This window comes from Styela clava, chromosome 4, assembly GCF_964204865.1.
Source record: "Styela clava chromosome 4, kaStyClav1.hap1.2, whole genome shotgun sequence".
Classification (NCBI taxonomy): domain Eukaryota; kingdom Metazoa; phylum Chordata; class Ascidiacea; order Stolidobranchia; family Styelidae; genus Styela; species Styela clava.
In genome coordinates this window covers 4,896,834-4,918,967 of record NC_135253.1, presented here as the reverse complement: position 1 = coordinate 4,918,967, position 22,134 = coordinate 4,896,834, and the positions used below count along the sequence as shown (strand labels likewise).

General features: G+C 34.8%; 3 long non-coding RNA genes across 5 annotated transcripts; all 3 read right to left on the bottom strand.

Moving 5' to 3' along the window:
* Positions 1 to 4,957: 4,957 nt before the first annotated feature.
* LOC120325806 (uncharacterized) lies at positions 4,958 to 10,969 on the bottom strand. 2 transcript variants are annotated; one of them, XR_013475140.1, is made up of 4 exons: positions 9,517 to 10,969; positions 9,176 to 9,334; positions 6,065 to 6,125; positions 4,958 to 5,149 (listed from the first exon to the last, which is right to left on the bottom strand). It is a non-coding gene; the product is annotated as an uncharacterized LOC120325806 (long non-coding RNA). The 2 variants fall into 2 exon arrangements; XR_013475141.1 differs by having other exon boundaries at positions 9,176 to 9,296.
* A 2,690-nt stretch (positions 10,970 to 13,659) lies between these two features.
* LOC144422188 (uncharacterized) lies at positions 13,660 to 17,058 on the bottom strand. Of its 2 annotated transcripts, XR_013475184.1 has the most exons (4): positions 16,327 to 17,058; positions 14,859 to 14,975; positions 14,554 to 14,632; positions 13,660 to 13,945 (listed from the first exon to the last, which is right to left on the bottom strand). It is a non-coding gene; the product is annotated as an uncharacterized LOC144422188 (long non-coding RNA). The 2 variants fall into 2 exon arrangements; XR_013475183.1 differs by lacking the exon at positions 13,660 to 13,945 and having other exon boundaries at positions 13,953 to 14,632.
* A 2,898-nt stretch (positions 17,059 to 19,956) lies between these two features.
* On the bottom strand, positions 19,957 to 21,775 carry LOC144422034 (uncharacterized). The gene is made up of 5 exons (XR_013475113.1): positions 21,636 to 21,775; positions 21,256 to 21,372; positions 20,958 to 21,036; positions 20,669 to 20,729; positions 19,957 to 20,279 (listed from the first exon to the last, which is right to left on the bottom strand). It is a non-coding gene; the product is annotated as an uncharacterized LOC144422034 (long non-coding RNA).
* Between the last annotated feature and the right edge of the window lie 359 nt (positions 21,776 to 22,134).

Below are 22,134 nucleotides of genomic sequence, written 5' to 3'. Positions count from 1 at the left end.
TGTATGATAAATAAATTAATTTCCAGTTTAATGATGCTAAAATATTTGGGACATTATGTATCGTAACATTTACGTATAACTAAATCAGAGGTTCCCAACCGCCGGCCCGCGAAGCTTTTTTACCAGTCCACGAGAAATTTAATTTTGTTGATTTTTTGCCTTCTCAATCGCTTCATCGAAGTCGAAAAGAAGAAGTTACCCTGGTTTATTACTCAATTTCTCTTCTGCCGTCACATTACTGCTTGTGCGGTATTAATCACCCGGCTACGTCTTGGCGCCGAATAATTACACGTTTCGCTTCTTCGGTGCCGATTCATCGCGAAATCGCCCCGTCAAATCTCGCGTGATTCAGAAACCTGAAAATCAGAATGCGTTCTTCTTCCGTTCTGCATGCTTTTCTTCGTTAATATTACCATCTAAATGAAAGAATGGGAATATTTCTGTGTTTAAACTAGAAAACAGCCAAGAACACTAAAATATTCCAGAACTTTGTCTTGACATCTAGCAAGATATAAACTTGTTTCGATCCCGCTGGCGGTCCACGAGACGCGCAACAAAAGCATGGGCCGTTGAGATCTTTTACAGGTGATGCACAGCAGGATTTTGACCCGGGTGCCAAGATAGCAAAGACTTCATCATCGTAATATAAATCCATTTTGTTTGGGGCGTTGAACGAATATCCATCGCTAAGTAATCGAGCAATAAAACTGTTGTGCGAATATTCAACCAGGTACTTGTGCGAAAAACTTTTTTATCGCTATCTTCAATTGAAACGAAGCAAACAAATCTGTTAGTCAGTCAGTAGTTTATTTTATCACATACCAAAAGTGCACAATGGACAAAAATAGGTGCTCCTGAAGTATGCGAACCAAGATGGCGGACATCGGAATGTAATATGTGTACTAGGTTAGGGTTAGGCCATAATTTAAGGTATAAATACTACGGGAGGCTCTTGGCTAGTCTTCGAACTGATAATAGGACTAAAATAGGGAAAATTGGAAACAAATTATCGCCCAACCCTAACCTGTTACCCATGTTACGTTCCGATGTCCGCCATCTTGGTTCGCATACTTCGGGAGCACCCAAAAATAATTATATATAGCATATATAACAAAAATACGTTTCAGTGGGAGACGCAATAAACCAGTGAAGGTTATCGAGGAGCGTCACCCTGAGGGCGTGAGTCAAAAATTAAATCATAGAGCAGTGGTTCTTAAACTGGGGAGCGCGAGATGCTTTCAGGGGGAGGGGGGGGGGCGAGATGTCACAAGATGGAATCGAAAATTTCCATGCAACGTCTCCTGAAACGATCTTCGGTTCGTTAAAATTGCCTGCTTTTCACGGTATAATACCCCTTTTTTGTCCCCCAATATTCAATATATGACAACTAAAAGAATTCGAAATGTCTCTCTATTTTACTTCATTTGTGTTCGCTCGCGGTTGCGGCGACTCATCAAAAAAAGATCTGGTATAAAGTCTCATAAAGTATATATATTCAATTTAGTACAATGAAATTAAATATAAAGTATATTAGCAAATCAGAAATACATATCGCCCCATAACACCCGCGGTACGGCTGGGTCAGTTGTTGAGATTACACCACTCGTTGAAATAGCCGACTTTTTCAACGGATATGTATTGGTTTTCTTGTTGAATAAAACATTTAAACCAAGATCGATATAAATATTTTAAATGAGTGCTTTATCCACACTACAGGTGTGCCGCGGGAACAAGGAATATACGAGATTTGCGATAACTAAGAAAGTGTTTTCGAACTGACCAGTTCCATCCCATAACAAAACCCGTTGGTGTTTCCCGTTTTAGTACTTTAGAATGCCGCTTTTTCCATCAAGAAATTTTTGGTTGCGGATTCACTTCTTTATTCTATCTTTAGAATCTCGTCGCTCATATGATAATATAATGAAAACTAACTCGTTTCCCCCACAGGTGTCATGGTTCCCTGCGAGAACGCAAAAAGTAATTATCATGTCTTCGCGGCACAAAATATTTGTTGAGAGAAATGAGGGCGAGATTTAAACAAAATGCAATCGCAAACGTCATTAGGAACTTTATTTTTCAGCGCTCAAGGGTCGGGAAAGGTCCACATGCATAATTACTATTAACAATTGAACGGCTCTTTTATGCTACAAATCCACATAAATTCATTTGCACTTCTCCATTGTGTAAACTGTATTTTTGACCTGGTGGTTGTCCAAAGGTATTGGTAGTGAATTTTAGAGAAGTTAGGCAAGCCAAGAAGTCTGTAATTGTTGTGTATTTTTAACGCACAGTATATAATTATTACTTATCGATCTTGATCGGTAAGTATGTTGATAGGTGTACGTATATTTGCGTCTGTCTGTATGTCTTTTTGTCTGTGTGTTGGATGCACGCGATATCTCACGAAAGCGAGGTTCAATCTGCTCCAAATTTTGCATGTGCATTCATCTTAGCTCAGATCAGAAGCCTATTGATTCTGGATGGATTATGTCGTATAATTAGCGAGTTATTAATTAATTAGTGATGGGACACACGGTGTCACTAGGGAGTAAGACCACATCGATAAGTCTTCGGTTTCCAACCGAATTCTAGTTTTTGCATTGCTCAATAGTGAAGTAAACAATTGAAATTTTACTTGTCGTAAACGTATATGCAGAAAATACCTAAAAGCACATAGAGCATACGTTTATTGCGTGTTTAATTTTACGTAAAACTTAAGTTGACTTTACCAGGTATTGCAAATTAATCGGAAAAAAAGAGAATGTATGATGACCAGTATTTGTGTATGGCTTTATACATACGACAGTGAAAGGCGAAATTGTACCCCGATGCGTTCTATTCCTAAGAAATCTGAGCAATGACGCTGTGAGACCAACACTCATACAGCGCCATCTTATTATAAAGCAACCTGCCCATTACAAAAGCATTTTCCAAAGCAAAAAAAGGGGGGGGCGAAGTTCATAAAAAAATTTCAAAAGAGGGCGCGGCCATTTCTCTGCGGAAAATAGCGTTTTTGGAATTTCATTTTTCGAATTGCTTGACGAGAAAACAACAATAAATTGTGAAAAATTGGAACTTTCATAATGACTGGCGCGTTTTTTCATTGTTGCCATAGAAGCAAAACTTCAATCCGGGCTTTACATAAAAGGCACATTACTAGGGTGACAGGTTAACTCATATGTGAAATTTCATCTAGTTAGGTCCAGCCGTTAAAGCGCTAGAGCTATGACGCTCAGACAGACAGACAGAACGGCGGATAATAAGGGCCTCCTATAGGGGAGATCCACAAATTGTGAGAACAGATAAAATGACTGAGTTTTGTTGGTCAATTTAGTTTATAAAAAACTGGACGTCATTAACATTGACGTTGATGGGAGCCAATATTGTGATGCATTTTTGTAGTGAGAATACAGAAAAAAATGATTATCGCAAACAGACCATGACGAACAGTAGTAATTTAAAGAGATCTAATCCCATCTCATCATCGGATTCTTTTCAGAAACTTTTTATTGATTTGTTTTCTTTATAGCGCCATCACTGCCGCCTTCCCCATTGCCAGGTGCTACAACGGCACCACAACCAGATGACACACTTTTCAAGCCTGCTTGAGTTAGTGCGAGTAGAGAAATTCGCAGAAAAAAAAAGCGAATAAACGATTTAGGGATAACACCATTTTAATTACAGAAATATTTGCAAACAAACATATTATATAGTTTTAAAATAGTGTAATCCTGGAGTCGAGATGCAATATTTGAGTTGGCTAAGAGTTGCAGTGGGCTTGAAATATTTCCAACTCCGCATAACTAGAGATACAGACGGGAATTTATCATGAATGATGTCATCTTCAAATACTATTTCATCATTGCCTCAATTCGAAAAAAACTGCTGACTAAAATAAGTCTTTTCTCTTGTTGTTGAATACCATTTCCAATTATTTGTTTTTTCTTCAAGATCAAAAGCACAAAATTCTGGATCGTTCAGCATATTCACCACTTTACCACATAATAAATAAGATATGTGTTGGCAAACGAACACTAGTAAAGTCTAGTTAGCTAGCAACTTATAAATGGTTTCTTATGTATATTTACGGCATGATAGTGTGTGAAACACCTCATTGCAAAGAATTGATCGACCTAAAACAAAGTGAGAATGAAATTATTCTTGGGAAACAACTTGATATATATGTATAATATACATGTAATGTTGAATTATCGCGATATATATTTTGTGACGCATACGGAAAATTCAATTGTATGATTTCAATATAGCATGTTTGGGTTTTGTGCATTCCAAATGGAAATTTACCAAATGGTATGATACATATTTTCTACGTTAATTCGAGATTTTTCAATTGCAACCTATTGTGTGTCATGCTCAGGATAATTTATCAAGCATGTTTCCTTATCCTAACTAAAATGTTAACATTTGTTTACGAATTTCACCAAAACCCTTCCTGATGCATAATACTGGTTGAGACGAGTGTAATAAGGTACAAGTGACGCTGAAATACGAAAGTTTCGGTCAATATAATAAACTAATATGCTTTCGGAGGACTTCCATATCGCAACTAAACATTCAACAGCTATTGATTCAGTAATTAAACAGAAGATAACCCTTTATCAGTTTGAAAAATCATAGTGACAGTAACAGTGTTTTTAAAATAGTCGTTCTGATCGTTTCTAGATTTCGTTGAAGGCTGACATTCCAGCCGAATTATATTTTCAGATCATGGCCGACTGCTTGCAATGTTAAGCTAAAACTTTCATTCTGACTTAATAAAATGCAATACTGTGTTCCAGCTTTTCTTATTCCGAAAAAAAATAATCGGATCCAAAGCATGTATGACATGATAGTAGAAAGAAAAACACCAAGGAACATATTCATAAATTTTGTTAAATTAACTAACGAAATTAAGTTTAGTTAGTTCAAATATTCAATCTGTATTATACTGATTCACTCTGTATTATACTGATCAATGAAAAATATCTTTCTCTTAAATAATCAAACAAAGATTGAATCAAGATTTTGGATCAAAAAAGCTGCATGTTTGTTTGTTTTTCTTATACTACTATCACTGTAAACATTCAACATCATGAAGATTATTCGAAATCTTCCACGGACTGAGCATTTCTAAAATGGTTGAATTCATCTGAAATGAACAAAAATTATATAGTAAAATATCACCTTATATAATGTCAATTTGCTATACATGTAGCGTGTGTACCAAGTTAGGGTTAGGCCATAATTTTATTTCGATTTTCTTTATTTTAGTTCTAGTACGAGTTCGGGTACGAGTCTGTGTTAATCAAGTGAATATATCACCTGCCCATAGGCTCCCGCCCTTTTACACAACTTGATGTAAAATAGGCAAACAAAATTAGTTAGCTCCATATTGGTACACATACTTCTGGAGGGCCGTTAATTTTTGATATACAGATTAGTGAAGCTTCAGTCAGGGCGCGCTTAAGCGACTGTACAGAAGCGGCCAGGTTGACTCCGCTCTTCTATAGGGCCTGCGCTAATGGCATGTGGAAATCATTCAATTTACTCATTATAAATTATAATAAAGCATAGGTAAGCGTGTTTATTCCTCACGCAGGTCCCGTAAAGTAAACTTACTTTAATCGTGATTTTGTTTTTATAGTTAAATGACTATAAAACGTGAAGGCGAATTAATTTTGTATTCCAAAATCTAAATTTTCTTGTGTTCTCTTTGTTTCTTTCCACACGCACAATGGTTGAGGCCGTCCATGGCTTGAGTGACGAACAGACGTTACATAGTACATAATTTTAGAGAGAATCCTATTTTACAGAGACGTTTGCGACACGATATCTAATTTGAGAAGAACAGCAATTGTAGACAGATGGACTTCCACGATGTCTTTCATTGGGTTATAGTTGATATAAATCCACAAGTGATAAATGGCCAGAAAGTTTATAACTGATTGATTGCTTCACATTATTTTGTCACAAATGATACCAATTCGAAGTTTTAGATAAACGAATTCAATCTAGACTACTGTGTATATCTAAGTATACTGGCAATTAAATTTATTGCTCTTACCCTCATCCATATCTCTGATCATTTTGACGGCCACAATCATTTGATTCATTTCAACTTCGTCCTTTGGAAAAAATAGTACTTTTTATCAAGATATTTAATGCCATCATAATCATAAAGCAGCAAGTTTGACTAAATATGACGTGCAGTAAAATATAACAACAACGTGGAAAAAAAATAAACTCTATTCTGGGAAGCTGAAAATTCGTTTCCCAGGAATATCACAGTCGACAACCATCCCGGTTTCCCATTTGTTCTACACTTGTCGGCATATATATGCTAATGTGAAACACGTAACTCGTTATATATGAATAAAATGCTATATAGTGAATTACAGTTCATTTCACTCTCTCATATTGCTCAAACTTTGGGAAAGTGGTAATGCTACAGCAAATACAAAGCCGATTCCTTCTCAAAAGGACAAAGTTACTCGACAGGGATGAATATTTTCCAGTTTGGAAAACGTGCCCCCAATGAATGAGATATTTGTAGACAAATTACACAATAAATAATACTATCTTTAGCTATAGTATATGCTCAATCAGTCAATGCTCAATTGAAGCAATTCGTTTATTTTTGTTAGAAAGACGCATTTGTAAAGCAGACTAATTCCATCAAAAGCATGACTTTATGTTCTTTGTAGTAAATGCGCCAAAATATATAATTCCCAATGATTTAAGAAATTGTGATTGTAGTATTGGGTAGTAGTAGTAGTATTGGGCTAGTATCATTAAGTACGAATGACTTGAAGATGAAAAAAATAAGAGAACTTAACATAGAAATAAAAAGAAATTGGTATAAAATAGTAAAAGCAATTGATGCTTGCAATAAAATAACAAGCAACTTGGCAGAAAAATATAAGGTATTGCAGTTACATATAAAATCGGAGAGAAAAATGCAATAGAATGATAAAAATATCATAAAATAATATGGTAGTATTCATGTTACACGGGGCAATAATTTCTTGGTTCGATAGATAATGTCAACATCTGCTCGGGACATTATTAACTTTTACATTTCATATTAGTCTACAAACTACCTGAATTGTTCTTATATTGCTCCAAGTTTACAGAAAAAAATGACGAAAATTGAAAAAACATTATAAATATCAAGCGAAGAACTAGGTTGCAAAGCAATTTAAGTAGTTAAAACCAAGGGTGTGCAACATTTAATACAGGAGGACCAAATAAAGATAACTGAGTAAAACCGCAGGTCGCACTTTCATTCAACATAGGCTTTCTGGTAATAGCAAGCACGAAAGTTTTGGTTATTGATGACATGAGTGACAAATTATGACTTGGTTTATCAGTGCCGGAATATAGCCGTGTTGATATCGGATAGGTACCGACATGGGCGCAGCCAAAATTTTCGGTGAAATTAAAACAGAGCACCCAAAGTGCAATTTACGACGACGTAAGACGTTTAATAAACTGAAAAGTATGCGTCGTTCACAGCGAAATTCCACAGTTACGTATAGCCCGCCTCTTATGTGCCTGGCGGTTTATGGTGAATATTTTGCAAGTCCTTTTTTAAATATCGACCAATAATCCGTAGTCAGCAGTACCCGCATTTGAAAATAGAACATTGGAAATCGTGAAAATTAATTTTGAGAGAAGTACAACTCGCGGATGTCAGTAGCGTCAAAATCGTTTATAAGTACAAAAACACGCTCGCATGTAGCGCCGATCAAATGCATTAAATGTGAAACTATGACTTGGATTTTAATGTTAAGCAAGTTGCTTTTTAATTTGCCATTCAATGATATTTAACATGCGTCGTGATTAGTGGTGGGCAAATAGTTTTTTCAGTCGAAATATTCGAATATTTTCAACTGACACAACACCGAATATTGAGTATTGTCATTTCAAACAACCGTATTTGGGATGTCGGCGCCGAAACGATCGCCGTGACAATTTTATTTTCGGAATTTACTTGAAGACTGAAAACTTCGCAACAATGCAGCGATTTTTATTTTCTGATTTTGTCATAATCCAAGGCCGCAGTAAATATTTTTGTCACTGCGATCCTTTCGGCGACTTGACATCCCAATTGATGATGATAAACTTATATTAAAGCACTTTTTATTCACTAGTAAGTATTTATTCTCATGCAACGGTGGATATCGCAGTTTGCTTTTTATTTTTTAAACGGAAATTTGATTTCACATCGGCGACGATGTCAAAGACAACTATTAAGGAGTGCATTCACAAGACAAATTAATTTTATGCTGCTTTTTATCTATTTTGTACGATTTGTTTCACAGTTTTTAAATTAAGGTCCCAATTTTAAGCGAACAGTATTACTGACCCCGGAATGCGATATTTGTGAAGCTGATCGTTGACTTTTTTATGCTTTAAAATTTTATGTCGTGTCTGTGTTACTTTCGTATTAAATAATAATAATTAGTAACTCCGCAAATTGGTAATCTCTCTAATACTCAGTGTTGAGAATTCCCGTAACTCAGCTTTGGAATAAAACACTGATACTAAATACTCGAATAAATCGACAATGAAGGCATTTCTATGTGGTCAAAATAATAGTTCTCCCCGTCACCAATATCTTGGAAAATTTCCATAGAATACAAAATTTCCAGTCGTACTTATCTGGTTCGACAATTCTAGATTTACAAAAACGGTGTTGGCGCGCTTTATTAAAAATTAGAAATTGAAAAATATGATAATCCTTACCCGTAAATGGGACACGTGGACAAGTGGTACACGTGGTACAAGTGGGACACGTGGTACAAGTGCGACACGTGGGACATGTGGTACAAGTGGGACACGTGGTACAAGTGGTATAAGTGATACAAGTGGGACACGATATTTTGGAGTCACCCTCACATTCATTTTTATACAATTTATTATAATAAAGTGAAATGTACTAAATCAAATTGCCAGAATATTTTCCACAGATTATTTTGACTGAATTGTGATTGATGTAGTTTCTTCATAAAGTGATTTCTAGATATAGTGTAAATGAAACATCGAATGATAGATATTTATATATAAAAGGTAACGTGTTGCCATTAAATAGTCTTAACATGAAGTATTCAGCTAAATATAAACTAATCACTAATTAAATGAATCTCATTAACGCAAATAAATCGCAACTCACAGGATCTTTATGGGCTTTATTGCATCTTTAAAAGCTCTCCTGATCCTGACCAAACCGTCGCTATTAACGACAAACATTGCTACCAATATTAAAATGATTGCGGACTTCATCATTCTCTTTTCTGCAGTGGCGAATGGAATTTATAAAGAGTAATAAGATCTGAACAATGATTTTCAAAAAATATAGATGATAATGAGCATAGCTAAATGTCAACAAATAAATTTCCAATTTATGCCAAAGATTTATAAAAGAACAAAGAGTTGTTCGTATTCGGTATAAACGATTTTATCACTCATTCCAGTCACAAAATGTGTAAAGGAATACAAAGTTACAAATATCACCAGATTTATCTTGTCTCTAGACTCTGAAGCAGGGGTCACCAAACTTTTTTGACCGCGGGCCGGATATGACTCAAACTGTGTTGAAACGGGCCGGACAAATATTTTTGTCAATGCAATATAATAAATTCACTAAAGTTAGATCGAGAACATTCTAGGAAAACAAATATACAAGATTTCCTCATCTAGACAACTAACCTCAGTTTAGCTGTTGCAGTCATGAATTAGGAATGTTACAAAACCCGCTTTTTCGCTCAAAAAAATGTACGGATCATGTCTGCTAAGTACCGTTACGCTGTGTCGGAATACCGCTCATAAAAACGACTACAGACTGCCTGCTGTAGCATGGAATTCCATGAAATTTTGATATAATTTAGATAAAATAAACAAATATTATCTGGTATTTGAATTTTTTTATTACCACATAAATTTCCCAACATTCGGAGCTTTTAAAAATTACGCTCTATTTATACGTAGTACAGATTAATGATATTGTCTATAGTCACTAATAAAAGTTATGTGGACGTGTGCATTTCTTGTCTAACCTAATACTTACCAATTTTTATGAAATTTGTACAATCAAAACATCGTTGACTATTACTGACAATGAACCACTGTCAAACTAACGTGCACAACTCCAGCGTTTATTTGCGACGATAAAATCCTGAAGTAGTCTCAATATTCCATAGATGTGATGCAGATCGAAAGAATGGAGAGTGATATGTGTTCTTTTTTCATATTTATTACAGTTCTCATGAAAAAGTAATACATTCCTTTGGAAAGAAATTTGCCTGTCTGGTGGTAGTAAAATTCCGTTATTTCTTGATCGTTTTTTATAAACTCGGTATTGTTTTCTTATTTTCACTCAGATCCACTGGCGCAGTTTTCATTTAAATCGGATAAACGTCAATTATTTTGTAACATAACGACATGAATATCCGCTATAAAGCAGTACAAAAGTTAGTGTGACTTGTGAAATTGGAGCAGTACGCGAGGGCTTACAGTTCTGTTAGCGCAACATGCACATTCGACGTTCATTTTGGCACAAGAAACGTGAACAGTTTCGTCGAAAGCACGCGCCACGAGTGCATCTTTCGCAGAAAACGTTGCGTACCAGTAGAGAATTTTAGCCTATTTTGTCACAGCTATTTCTAGACTAATTTTTCATTACTACTATTAAAACTACAACTCCTAAGCAGCCAAATGATGATGGACGTATTTGATTTAAATTTCCCAAACACAACCAAAAACTAACGAATAGCATTCAAAATCGCAAAAACGAAGTATTGTTTACAACCACGACTGAAAATTTGCCAGGGTGACAAAACAAAAGTATCTAAGCGGACGAGGGGCCTATGTCACTTTTTTGCATCTTGCTGAATGGCCAATGTTACAAAAAAAACAAGGAAGACGATGCTCGGGGAAAATTTCCCTTGAAAAAAAATCGTCAATTTTGCGTGTTATTGCGGGCCGTTTAAAATGACGCCGCGGGCCGGATCCGGCCCGCGGGCCGTAGTTTGGTGACCCCTGCTCTGGAGGATCGTTCGTCAATTTCTGATAGAGTGGTGCACGAATAAATTTGTCATCACTTTTATAGGGATTCTGGACAATCGTGGAAACGGACGTCATCATAAACATCTAGAATTCTTGTTTCATCCCTATGTATACCACATTATTTAGACAGGAGGCATATTTGCACGCAATACATACAAGTCATAAACCATACTAATATGTTGATAATTTATTAGAAACAACCAATGGAAATCATGTTGTATTTTGTATAACTTTTGACAGCTCGTTTAAATGAGGCAAACATATGGGATGTCACATGGAATAATTTTTAATAATGATGCTATAATACGATGAAAACATTGTATCATAATAATTCTGTATATAAAACCTAATTAGTTTCCACTAACTAACCCCATAAACAGATAAACAAATTATCGTAGGCATAGTTGTTTCATTTTATCGCCGCCGCCTTCCCCGGCGCCAGTGTCACAGCAATACCACCATCAGATGACACACTTCTCATTTCCAGAGCCAATTGGTTCTTTCAGATCTTTTCCTTTCAACTCCTTCATCAAGATCCTAATTTTTTCATTTCAACGTCAATGTAGTTTTGATATCACTTTTATTTCAGAAGAGAACAAACGATTGCAGGGTAACAACATTTGTAAAGTCCAGATGGACATTTATCAACTGTTATGATACATATTTGTTATTATCTTGTTGTTGTGAAAAAAATTTCTTTTTTTTCTCAACTACAGAAACAATATCTTTCAGTGGTTGAAGTTGTTGTTGTCGATAGATAGGTATTACCTTTATTCATTTCAAAAAATGGCTTTTGGGTCTTACGAGATTCGTTTTTCACTTTGAAGTTTTGTGTGATTACGTCGTTCAAATTAAAAATTGCGCACCGTGACGTGGTCCCGTGATCACAGTGATCTAGTGGCCAGGCTATACCGATACTATAGAATATTTGAAAATACTCCGTTTTGGCGTTCGTGTTCATATATTTAGACATTGCTCTCTTGTATATTTGAAAATTAAGTATGTAAATACTGAATGAAATGATTCAAAACAACAACAGCATGAAAGACACAATTCAATAACCCACAATTCGATGAGGTAAAATGTTAGTAATCGAGATCACTACAATTACACAGAGAGTATTTCGATACCAGTTGGAGGATGTTTCACAATTGCAATCTGATATTGAAGTTTACACTTTTCAAACATTATTACCTTATAGGGAGGTATTTTGGAGTGATCGTATTCACTACGAGCAAATAACATCGAGATGTATGTATAACTAGAGGGCGAAACATATTGTCCCGAGCCTCCATCTTGCTCGTACCTGCGGTTTAACATATGGTCTGTCACGACATCTCGTTTGACGTTTGCATCGGGCCATAAGAGGGAAAACTAATGCCGGAATTACCATTCGGCAAGGTATGACTCCCATGCAACTCACCATGCAATTTTGAACTATCATGTTTTTAAATAATCATTTGATGATTTCCCGATCCTTTATCATTGTAAACTCATTGCTGATTGGTCACTCATACAGAAACAAAGAAACATATCAACTAAAACTCACTATTTCAATTTTAGAAAACATGTAACACTAGCAGCCAACATTATTTACAAATATTACATTTTTATATATAGGGGACCAAGTCTCAAGTGCTTGGGGATCTACAAACGCATGATGCGGCTCTAATTATACCATGTTTACTGATGTGCAATCTTTCAATTAGAAACAATCAACAGAAAGTTTGAAATACTCACCATTGAATAAACCATTAATTCACGTATTCGTTATCACCAACTCTCTGTAGAATTCTTGTAAAACTTTCAACAACTTCCGTCAGATGAGGAAACATATGTGATCATTCATTCTGTTTCATACGTAGATTTCCAGTTTAATGATGCTAAAATACGGAGGAAAACTATGTGTCATAACATTCCCATATAACTAAATCTACAATAGCTAACTAAAATATTATTTATTGAAACAAATGCCGCATAGGCAAATGCCATATAATAATCCAAATCTTTGGCATAATTGGGTTCACACACCCTATCCAATTTTTTACGATGTGAGTGTCAGTTTTAAACGGTAATACCACAGCAGAGTAATTTGATTTATGATGTCAATAATTGCTTCGATATATTTATGAGATAATAAAAGCATTGTTCTTTCAAAGTTGAAATGACTCCCGTCGTTGCTTGTAACATTGCGGTTTACGACGAATGTAAACAGCAAGTGCATTATTTTGTAACTACTTTTCTGGAAATATGACACTTAATTTATATCACGCATAGAATAAATTATCAAGCCTGTTTTCTCATCCTAACAAAGAGTTAACATTAATTTTTAAAAATCCTGCCAAAATTTAACAATAAGGAATATTGCAAATTTCTGGTTTCATCAATGAGGTATTATAATGATATATAGATTATCTACTTTAAATTGGATATGAATCAGTAAGAGGCATGTTGAATAATGAAAAGACTTACTGTACTGACTCACCTGTATAGGATTTGAGGAAACGAGTCTTTTGGGTTTTGATGCCATATTTCATTACTTCTACTATTACTACTACTTTTATTATTACATATTTCATTCATTACAAAAAAGGTTGAATGAGCAATTACTACCGGCGAATTTAGGAAGAAACGCAAAGGCCTCCAACTCCACTGCCGTGCCTATATCTGTGTGAGTTTGCATATGAGATGGCTATCAAAAATAATTTAGGTCAGTCAGTATTTTATTTTTTCACATGCCAAAAGTAAACATTGTAAGCTACATACAGAATGAATAAAATTAAAATGCATTTCAATCGGAAGGCAGCGCATCATCCAACGTTTGAAGATTATTCCAAATCTTCTACGGATTGCGCATTTTCAAAGTCGTTAAATTCATCTGAAATTATAAGTGATTCCCTTTTATCATGTCAAAATCATATGTGATTTGCTTGGCTTAATGGATAAATGAATAATAGCTTGATGAACTAATATAACATCACTAATATCATATCACATAATTCTGTAGAGTATCTCATTTTACCAATATGTTTGCGACACGATTACCTGATGCAAAAAGTACAGAGATTGTAGAGAAATAGAAATCTTTGATGTGTTGGGATAAAACCCCAAGCAAAGAATGGTCAAAATGTCCAAACTGATTAGTGCACATTGTTGTTACAAGAAACATCAATCGAAAATTTTGGTCCAGCTAATCAAAGTTACACGGCCTTGGATATTTGAGTAGTTCAGCATAGTTCTTTGAAAAAATTAAAAATATTGCTATTAAATTATATCCAGTGCAATTTTATTATTAAAAATCGAAATTTTGAAATAAATTTGACTGTATATGACAAACCATAATATTCATACATACATACAACAACTTTATGTAAAAAAATATTAAAAACAATGAAACTCTACATGGGGATGCTGAGAATTGGTTTTCCATAGATACCGCTATCCAACATTGCTAAACAATTCACAAATAAATATAAGCATTGTCACCATTTCTCGTAAAGTCCGTACATCACCAGCAGCTTTGAAAGCAGCTTCAGCAGTATGTTTGAGAACTTCTTTCACTGTTCTAAAATAAAACAATTGGAGAAAAATAAATGAATATATAACTAGCTATTGCGCTAATATGAATTTTTGTCTTCAACCAAATTGTCTTTAGGCATATCATTTATAAAGTGACACATTCTATTTCAAATCACCAGAGGATTTTCCACAGATTATTTTGATTAAATCTAACTGAATTCAAACTAATCTTTAATTAGTTGATATCATTAACTTAATGAACCATAACTTACGGGTTTCGCACGGCCTTCTTGCAAATTTTTACAGTTTTCCCGAGCCAACCAGCGTCGCTGTTGACGACAAACAATGCCACCAATAATAAAACGATTGCGGACTTCATTATTCTCTTTCTACGGATAGGATGAATAATAACAAATACATTTTAAACAAAAAAATTTATACATTGAAACACTGTTCTGTGGGATTCGAGCATTTCTTCTTTTCAACACATAATTTCGGGAAAACGGAGTGCAGGTTAATTTCACCTTTAGCATTAGTAAATAGCAATATTAAATTAGACTATACATATATAAATAAAATATTGTAAGATCGATATATATACATGTGTATACAAAAAAAATCTAGAACAACGCTCGACAATTTTTTCCAAGTCAATAGTGCCCAAGTAGTGTTCTCACCTCTTTTATAGGGATTCTAGACCAGGGATGTCCAACCTGCGGCCCACAGGAAGAATTCGTGCGGCCCACTTGAATTTTTTACATATATACGGAAATATAAACATATTTAACATAAAAATTGCCTGGTATGATATCAAATCTTACTAGAATTTAGGCTATAATTTCACGCGACTTCGCCATGAGAAAAGCGTTGTTGAGCGCCATAGAACACGATTTCACAGAGGGCCACTCAAAGGGCAACATCTGTGGCGATACAATGAGTTTGCTATCCATTGTGAAGTCATCAAGGTTGAAGTCACATATCGGTAATTGTTTTATTGGTGGTTGTTGAACCACAAAAACAAATCGACCGGTATGTCTGGAGCAAAAAAGATGAAGCTTGAGGATAAAAATCGGTATATTAAAAGAATTGGGAAGTGCTGTAAGACAACGATGTATGTTTAATATGACGTAAATCTGTTTCGAGATTGAAGTCCTATAATTTGAAAATTATGAAGTCGAAGTACACTAACGAACAAAAATTTGACAAGCCAGTTAGTTACATTGTGCGGTATCAAAACTACCCGTTGATATTAAACAGTTGAGCAATGACAATTGAAGGCTAGTTTCGCATCAGAAAAATTGCTGACTTTATTTTTTTCCTTTTCATATTTTACGCCTATGTATGTGCATTTTGCATAAAAGTTAGTTGAATTTCATGGTTCGTGATCTTTGTGTGCATCTTGTGTTCGGAAATTCGCAAAAGTGTTATGCAATCCAGGCGTTTGATTTACCGACGCTCAAATTCTAACGTAAATCGGAATGGGGTTGGTATTCAAGTTTGGTAAAAACGTTTGCGGCCCGCAATGAATTTCCACAAGTGAAAGTGGCCCGCGACACTAAAAATGTTGAACATGCCTGTTCTAGAGTAGACAATCCGGGCGTAATCATAAACATGTGGAATCCTCATTTTGTCAATACCTATACAATATTTGGACAGGAAGCACTTGTATTTAATATACCGTGTATATTGATGTACAATCATTTAGAAAGAAACAATCAATAGAAAGCCCGAAATACTCACCATTTAAACCTCTAATTTACCCATTCGTTATCGCTAACTTGTGGTAGGATTCTTGCAAAATCTATAACAATTTGTTGGGATGATAAAACATATGTGAGCACTTATCATGTGTCACAAATTAATATGCACTTTTTTGATGCCCGATTACTGAGAAGAACTATGTATCGCAACATTTCCGTATAACGAAATCTCTATTTCAATGACTAACTAAAATCCCCTTCATATAAACAATCAACTTTCGGTAGAATTCTTGTGAAGATTTTAACAACTTTGTTCGGATGAGGCAACATATGTGATCACTTAGCCTGTATGATCAATAAATTAATTTCCAGTTTAAGGATGCTAAAATATTAGGGAACATTATGTATCATAACATTTCCGTATAACTAAATCTGAGGTTCCCAACCGCCAGTCCGCGAAGCTTTTTTACCGGTCCGCGAAAAATTTCATTTTGTTGATTTTCTGCCGTCTCAATCGCTTCATCGAAGCCGAAAAGACGAAGTTACGTTGGTACCGTATCTTACGCAATTTCTCTTCCGCCGTCACATTACTGTTTGATAATCGCCCGGCGACGTCTTGGCGCCGAATATTTACAAGTTTCGCTTTTTCGGTGCCGATTCATCGCGAAATCGCTCCGTCAAATCTCGCAAGATTCAGAGACCTGAATATCAGAATGCGTTCTTTTCCGTTCTTCATGATTTTTTTCATTAATATTACCATCCAAATAAAAGAATATGAATATTTCTTTGTTTAAACTAGAAAACAGACAAGAACAGTAAAATATTCCAAAACTTTGTTTTGACATCCAGCAAGATATAAACTTGTTGCGGCCCTGCAGGTGGTCCACGAGACGCGCAACAAAATCATGGGCCGTTGTGATCTTTTTCAGATGATGCACAGCAGGATTTGGACCCGGGTGCCAAGTTAGCAATAAAACTGTTGTCCGAATATTCAACCAGGTACTTGTACAAAAAACTTTTTTATCCCTAGATTTAAATAAAACGAAGCAAAGTAATCAGTCAGTCAGTCAGTAGTTTATTTTATCACATACCAAAAGTACACATTGAACAAAAATAATTACGGAGCATATATAAAAAAAATACGTTTCTTTGTGAAGGGAGACGCCATAAATCAGTGAAGGTTATCGAGCAGCGTCACCCTGAGGGAGTGAGTCTAAAATTAAATCATAGAAAGAAAAATGTCAAACAAGATACTAGCAAAAATCGTGAATAAGAAATGAAATAATAAAGTCGTAAGCCAGCCTTTTAACAAAATTGACTGTGAGCCACTGCAGAGCTACGTGTTGCAAAATCCTTTCTTGATGCCCCGTTTGCAAGCCTGTATTGGAAACGAAACAGCAGCATATTCTCACTAGAGTTAGTTGTGTTTGTACATGATTTGGCATGTACATGTCTTTTGGTACTCCTGAAGTATGCGCACCAAAATGTCACATTCCCTGAATCCTAACCTGTTACAAAACCTAAGTTCAGGTTGTGCGCCATCTTGGCGCGCATACCTTAGGAGGTCCTGTCTTTTTATGTGAGATGTTTGTTGCCCTTTTACGCATGATGGGTGCTCAGCACTGTATTTTATTATGCAAATATATGCTATTATTTAATGTTCTACTCTTTTCAATTTTTGCCGGTCCGCGAGTTCATTTCATCTGACTTTATCAGCTATTTTCTTGTGGAGAACCTAATAATCTGAATAGAGATTTCAACTTTTCCAAATAATTTCCTGAATTTCTAGCTTCAAGACTCAAAGAAAAAATCTACTTCAGCAAGGAGCTCTTACAACATTCTATAGAAAACGCCATATTGAATTCTTGTCAAAAAAAATTAAATGTGTTTTTCTTCACAATTCTGGCTTCTTCTTTGTTTGAGCGTTCCAAAATTGTGTTTCCTCCTCTTAACATGAGGCTTGGCAGTTTGTTAATGCTCTTGAGAAAGATGGCGACCGTTTCAAATATATTAGCAGAAACTTTCTATCAAGAGTGATGATGCCAGTCCTCCCATTATAAAAAAAATTAGTAAAACGTCAATTTATAGCTGATGACATCTATTAGTTAGCATTTATTACAACTTCCAGCTTCAATTGTCAATATTTTGTTGGGATTCCATGAATATGTTCAATAAAATTACGAAAAAATGTTGTTTCTTCAATTTGCCTATCTTTAATGTAGCTATCGGCATACCGCAAAGAGGGATATACTAAAGAAAAAAAAACTAGACCGGATAGAAAAAAAGTAACAGCATTTCCTGAATTAGCGCCCTCAAATTTGCTAAAAACGTCAAAAATAGACAGCACAGAAATTTCCCGTCCACGATTGATAAACTATAATAACAATATTATTAACTCCAGTAGTACTTCTACCTAAAATGATGGTTTGAACTTTGATTAATGTTTTAGATCTGCGCTTCGTCACTGCTGTTATGTGGACCACGATTAAAAAAGAGGGGTATTCTTACTAAACTTGCGAAAGTTATCTCCAGATTAGTAATCGATAGACGAGAGTTCGAAGTGCGAATTTGAGATGAAAAGCACGATTCATTTCGTCAGTCGGGCCATGTCTAACACGTACCGGCAACGGCCTATCAATACGTTATTTTGTAAACATGAGTTTGAAAAGAAAGATGACTTATTCAAACAGATTTTTAACTGAATATGGGAGAGAAATACGACAATGCTTGCTTGGTATGTCTGCAAGTTGTGTCGGTGACAAAATAATATAATCTAAAACGGCATTTCGTAATCAATGTGAGCAATGGGCATTTTTAAGGGTTGAGGGATTTTGCTTGGAGAATCCTATAGTATAGATGTTTGAAACTTAAATTTGCGGAAGCACTTTTTCCGTTATGAAGAATTTGAATCCTTACACTAAATGAAGATATAGAAAAACTTTGCACGTTCCACTGATTGTTTGCATGTTTTTCAGCTTGATACATGACAAGTAATATTCAATGTGTTTACACAATGAAAATGTTTATTTTGAGTTACCCTGTTTACATAATCGTGGCACTATTGCGCCAGCGAACAATGCAAAAATAATTTTGCGACCCCCGAAGCCGACAACACTGGACAACCCTACTGATATCGTTTTTTCGTCCCCATAGACTCATATACCCCGATCCAACTATTGTAAAACTGAAACAGAAGAGCAATGCTCGCTCAAAAGACGGACAAAAATACCGGTTACGTTAATATATAGGCTTACTTTTCGTTGGGCACCAGCTCGATTAGGTTGCGCAAAATCACAAAGTATAATCTGGAGAAAAACAGCAAACACCACGAAACCCATATATGCGCAAAAGAATTTAGTAATAATGTGCTTCTAGGAAACTCTTCTATCTACTACTATTAATTAAAAATTTGAAAAAAGATTTGGCTCTGGATCTAAATAAGAAGGTAAATTTTTGCCGGTATTTTTTGTTCACTGGGTTCCTGAAAAATTTATGACAAAACCCCCATGAAAACTGGCACAATTGACTCGAACACATTGATCTCAGCATTTCTGTAAAGGTTGTTTGGATGGTTTTCGGGTTTTGACTTGAATGACATTTGAGACAATTATATGTCCGGGTACTGTCTGTTCATATTCAAACTAAAGCTTTCATTCTGAGTAATACAAAATTATGTTCCAGCTTTTATTATCCCAAGAAATACTTGGATACAAAGCAGCATGCGTGATATGATAGCAAAAAGAGAAACATTGCGTCAGAATATGTGATCAAATTAGGTTTAGTTAGTTCAGATATTTTATGCCGAATTTCCTCTGTATTAGTACGTAGATATATATTCATTACTGAAAACTATCTTTGAATATTTTAAATAATCAAAATCTTAAAAAAGTTGTCTATTCGTTCGTTTTTCCTCTACTCTGTGCTATCACTCAACGTTTGAAGATTATTCCAAATCTTCTACGGATTGAGCATTTTCAAAGTCGTTGAATTCATCTGAAATTAACATAAAATTATAAGTGATTCTCTTCTATCATGTCAAAATCATATGTGATTTGCTTGACTTGATGAATGAATGAACAATAGCTTGATGAACTAATATCACATCACTAATATCATATCACATAATTCTGGAGAGTATCTCATTTTACCAATATGTTTGCGACACGACTACCTGATGCAAAAAGTACAGAGATTGTAGAGAAATAGAAATCTTTGATGTGTTGGGATAAAACCCCAAACGAAGAATGGTCAAAATGTCCAAACTGATTGATTAGTGCACATTGTTTTGTTACAAGAAACACCAATCGAAAATGTTGGACCAGCAAATCAAAGTTACACGGCCTTTTATATTTGAGTAGTTGCCAACAATTTATATTTCTTACCCTCATCCATATCTCTGATCATTTTGACGGCCTCAAGCATTTGATCCATTTCAGCATCGTTCTTTGAAAAAATTAAAAATATTGCTATTCAATTATATCTAGTGCAATTTTAATATTACAAATCAAAATTGCAAAATAAATTTGACTGTATATGACAAACAATAATATTCATACATACAACAACAACTTAATGTAAAAAAATATTAAAAACAATTAAACTCTACATGGGGATGCTGAGAATTGGTTTTCCATGGATCCAACATTGCTAAACAAATAGAAGCATTCTCACCATTTCTCGTAAAGTCCGTACATCACCGACTGCTTTGAAAGCAGCTTTAGCAGTATGTTTGACAACCTTTTTCACTATTCTGAAATTGAACAATTGGAGAAATATAAATGAATATATAACTATTTATTGCGCTAATATGAATTTTTGTCTTCAATTACATTGTCTTTAGGCATATCAAAGTGAAACATTCTATTTCAAATCACCAGAGTATTTTCACAGATTGTTTTGATTATATTTAACTGAATTGAAACTAATATTTAATTAGTTGATATCATTCACTTAATGAACCATAACTTACGGGTTTTCCACTGCCTTCTTGCAAAATTTCAGAGATTTCCCAAACCAACCAGCGTCGCTGTTGACGACAAACATTGCCACCAATAATAAAATGATTGCGAACTTCATTATCCTTTTTCTACGGATAGGATAAAGAATTTTAAACAAAAATTTTTTTACATTTGAAACTGTTCAATGGGATTTAAGCTTTTTTTAAACACATAATTTTGGAAAAACAGAGTGCAGGTTAATTTCACCTTTAGCATTAGTGAATAGCAATATATAAATTAGACTATACATATATAAATAAAAAAAATATTGTAGGATCGATATATATACATGTTCACATAAAAGATGCCACTCAATCCATTCACAATTTTAGAAACAAATTAAAAATTTCACCTGATTTATCCTCGTCTTTAGAACAACGCTCGACAATTTTTTTCAAGTCAATAGTGCCCAAATAGTGTTCTCACCTCTTTTATAAGGATTCTAGACAATCTGGGCGTAATCATAAACATATGGAATCCTCATTTTGTCAATAACTATACAATATTTGGACAGGAAGCACTTGTATTTAATATATCGTGTATACTGATGTACAATCATATAGAAAGAAAGAATCAATAGAAAGCCCGAAATACTCATCATTTAAACCTCTAATTTACCTATTCGTTATCGCTAACATGCGGTAGGATTCTTGCAAAATCTATAACAATTTGTTGGGATGATAAAACATATGTGAGCACTTATCCTGTGTCATAAATTAATATGCAGCTGTTTTATGCTTAAATACGGAGAAAAACTATGTATCGCAACATTTTCGTATAACTAAATCTCTATTTCAATGACTAACTAAAATCTCCTTCATATAAACAATCAACTTTCGGTAGAATTCTTG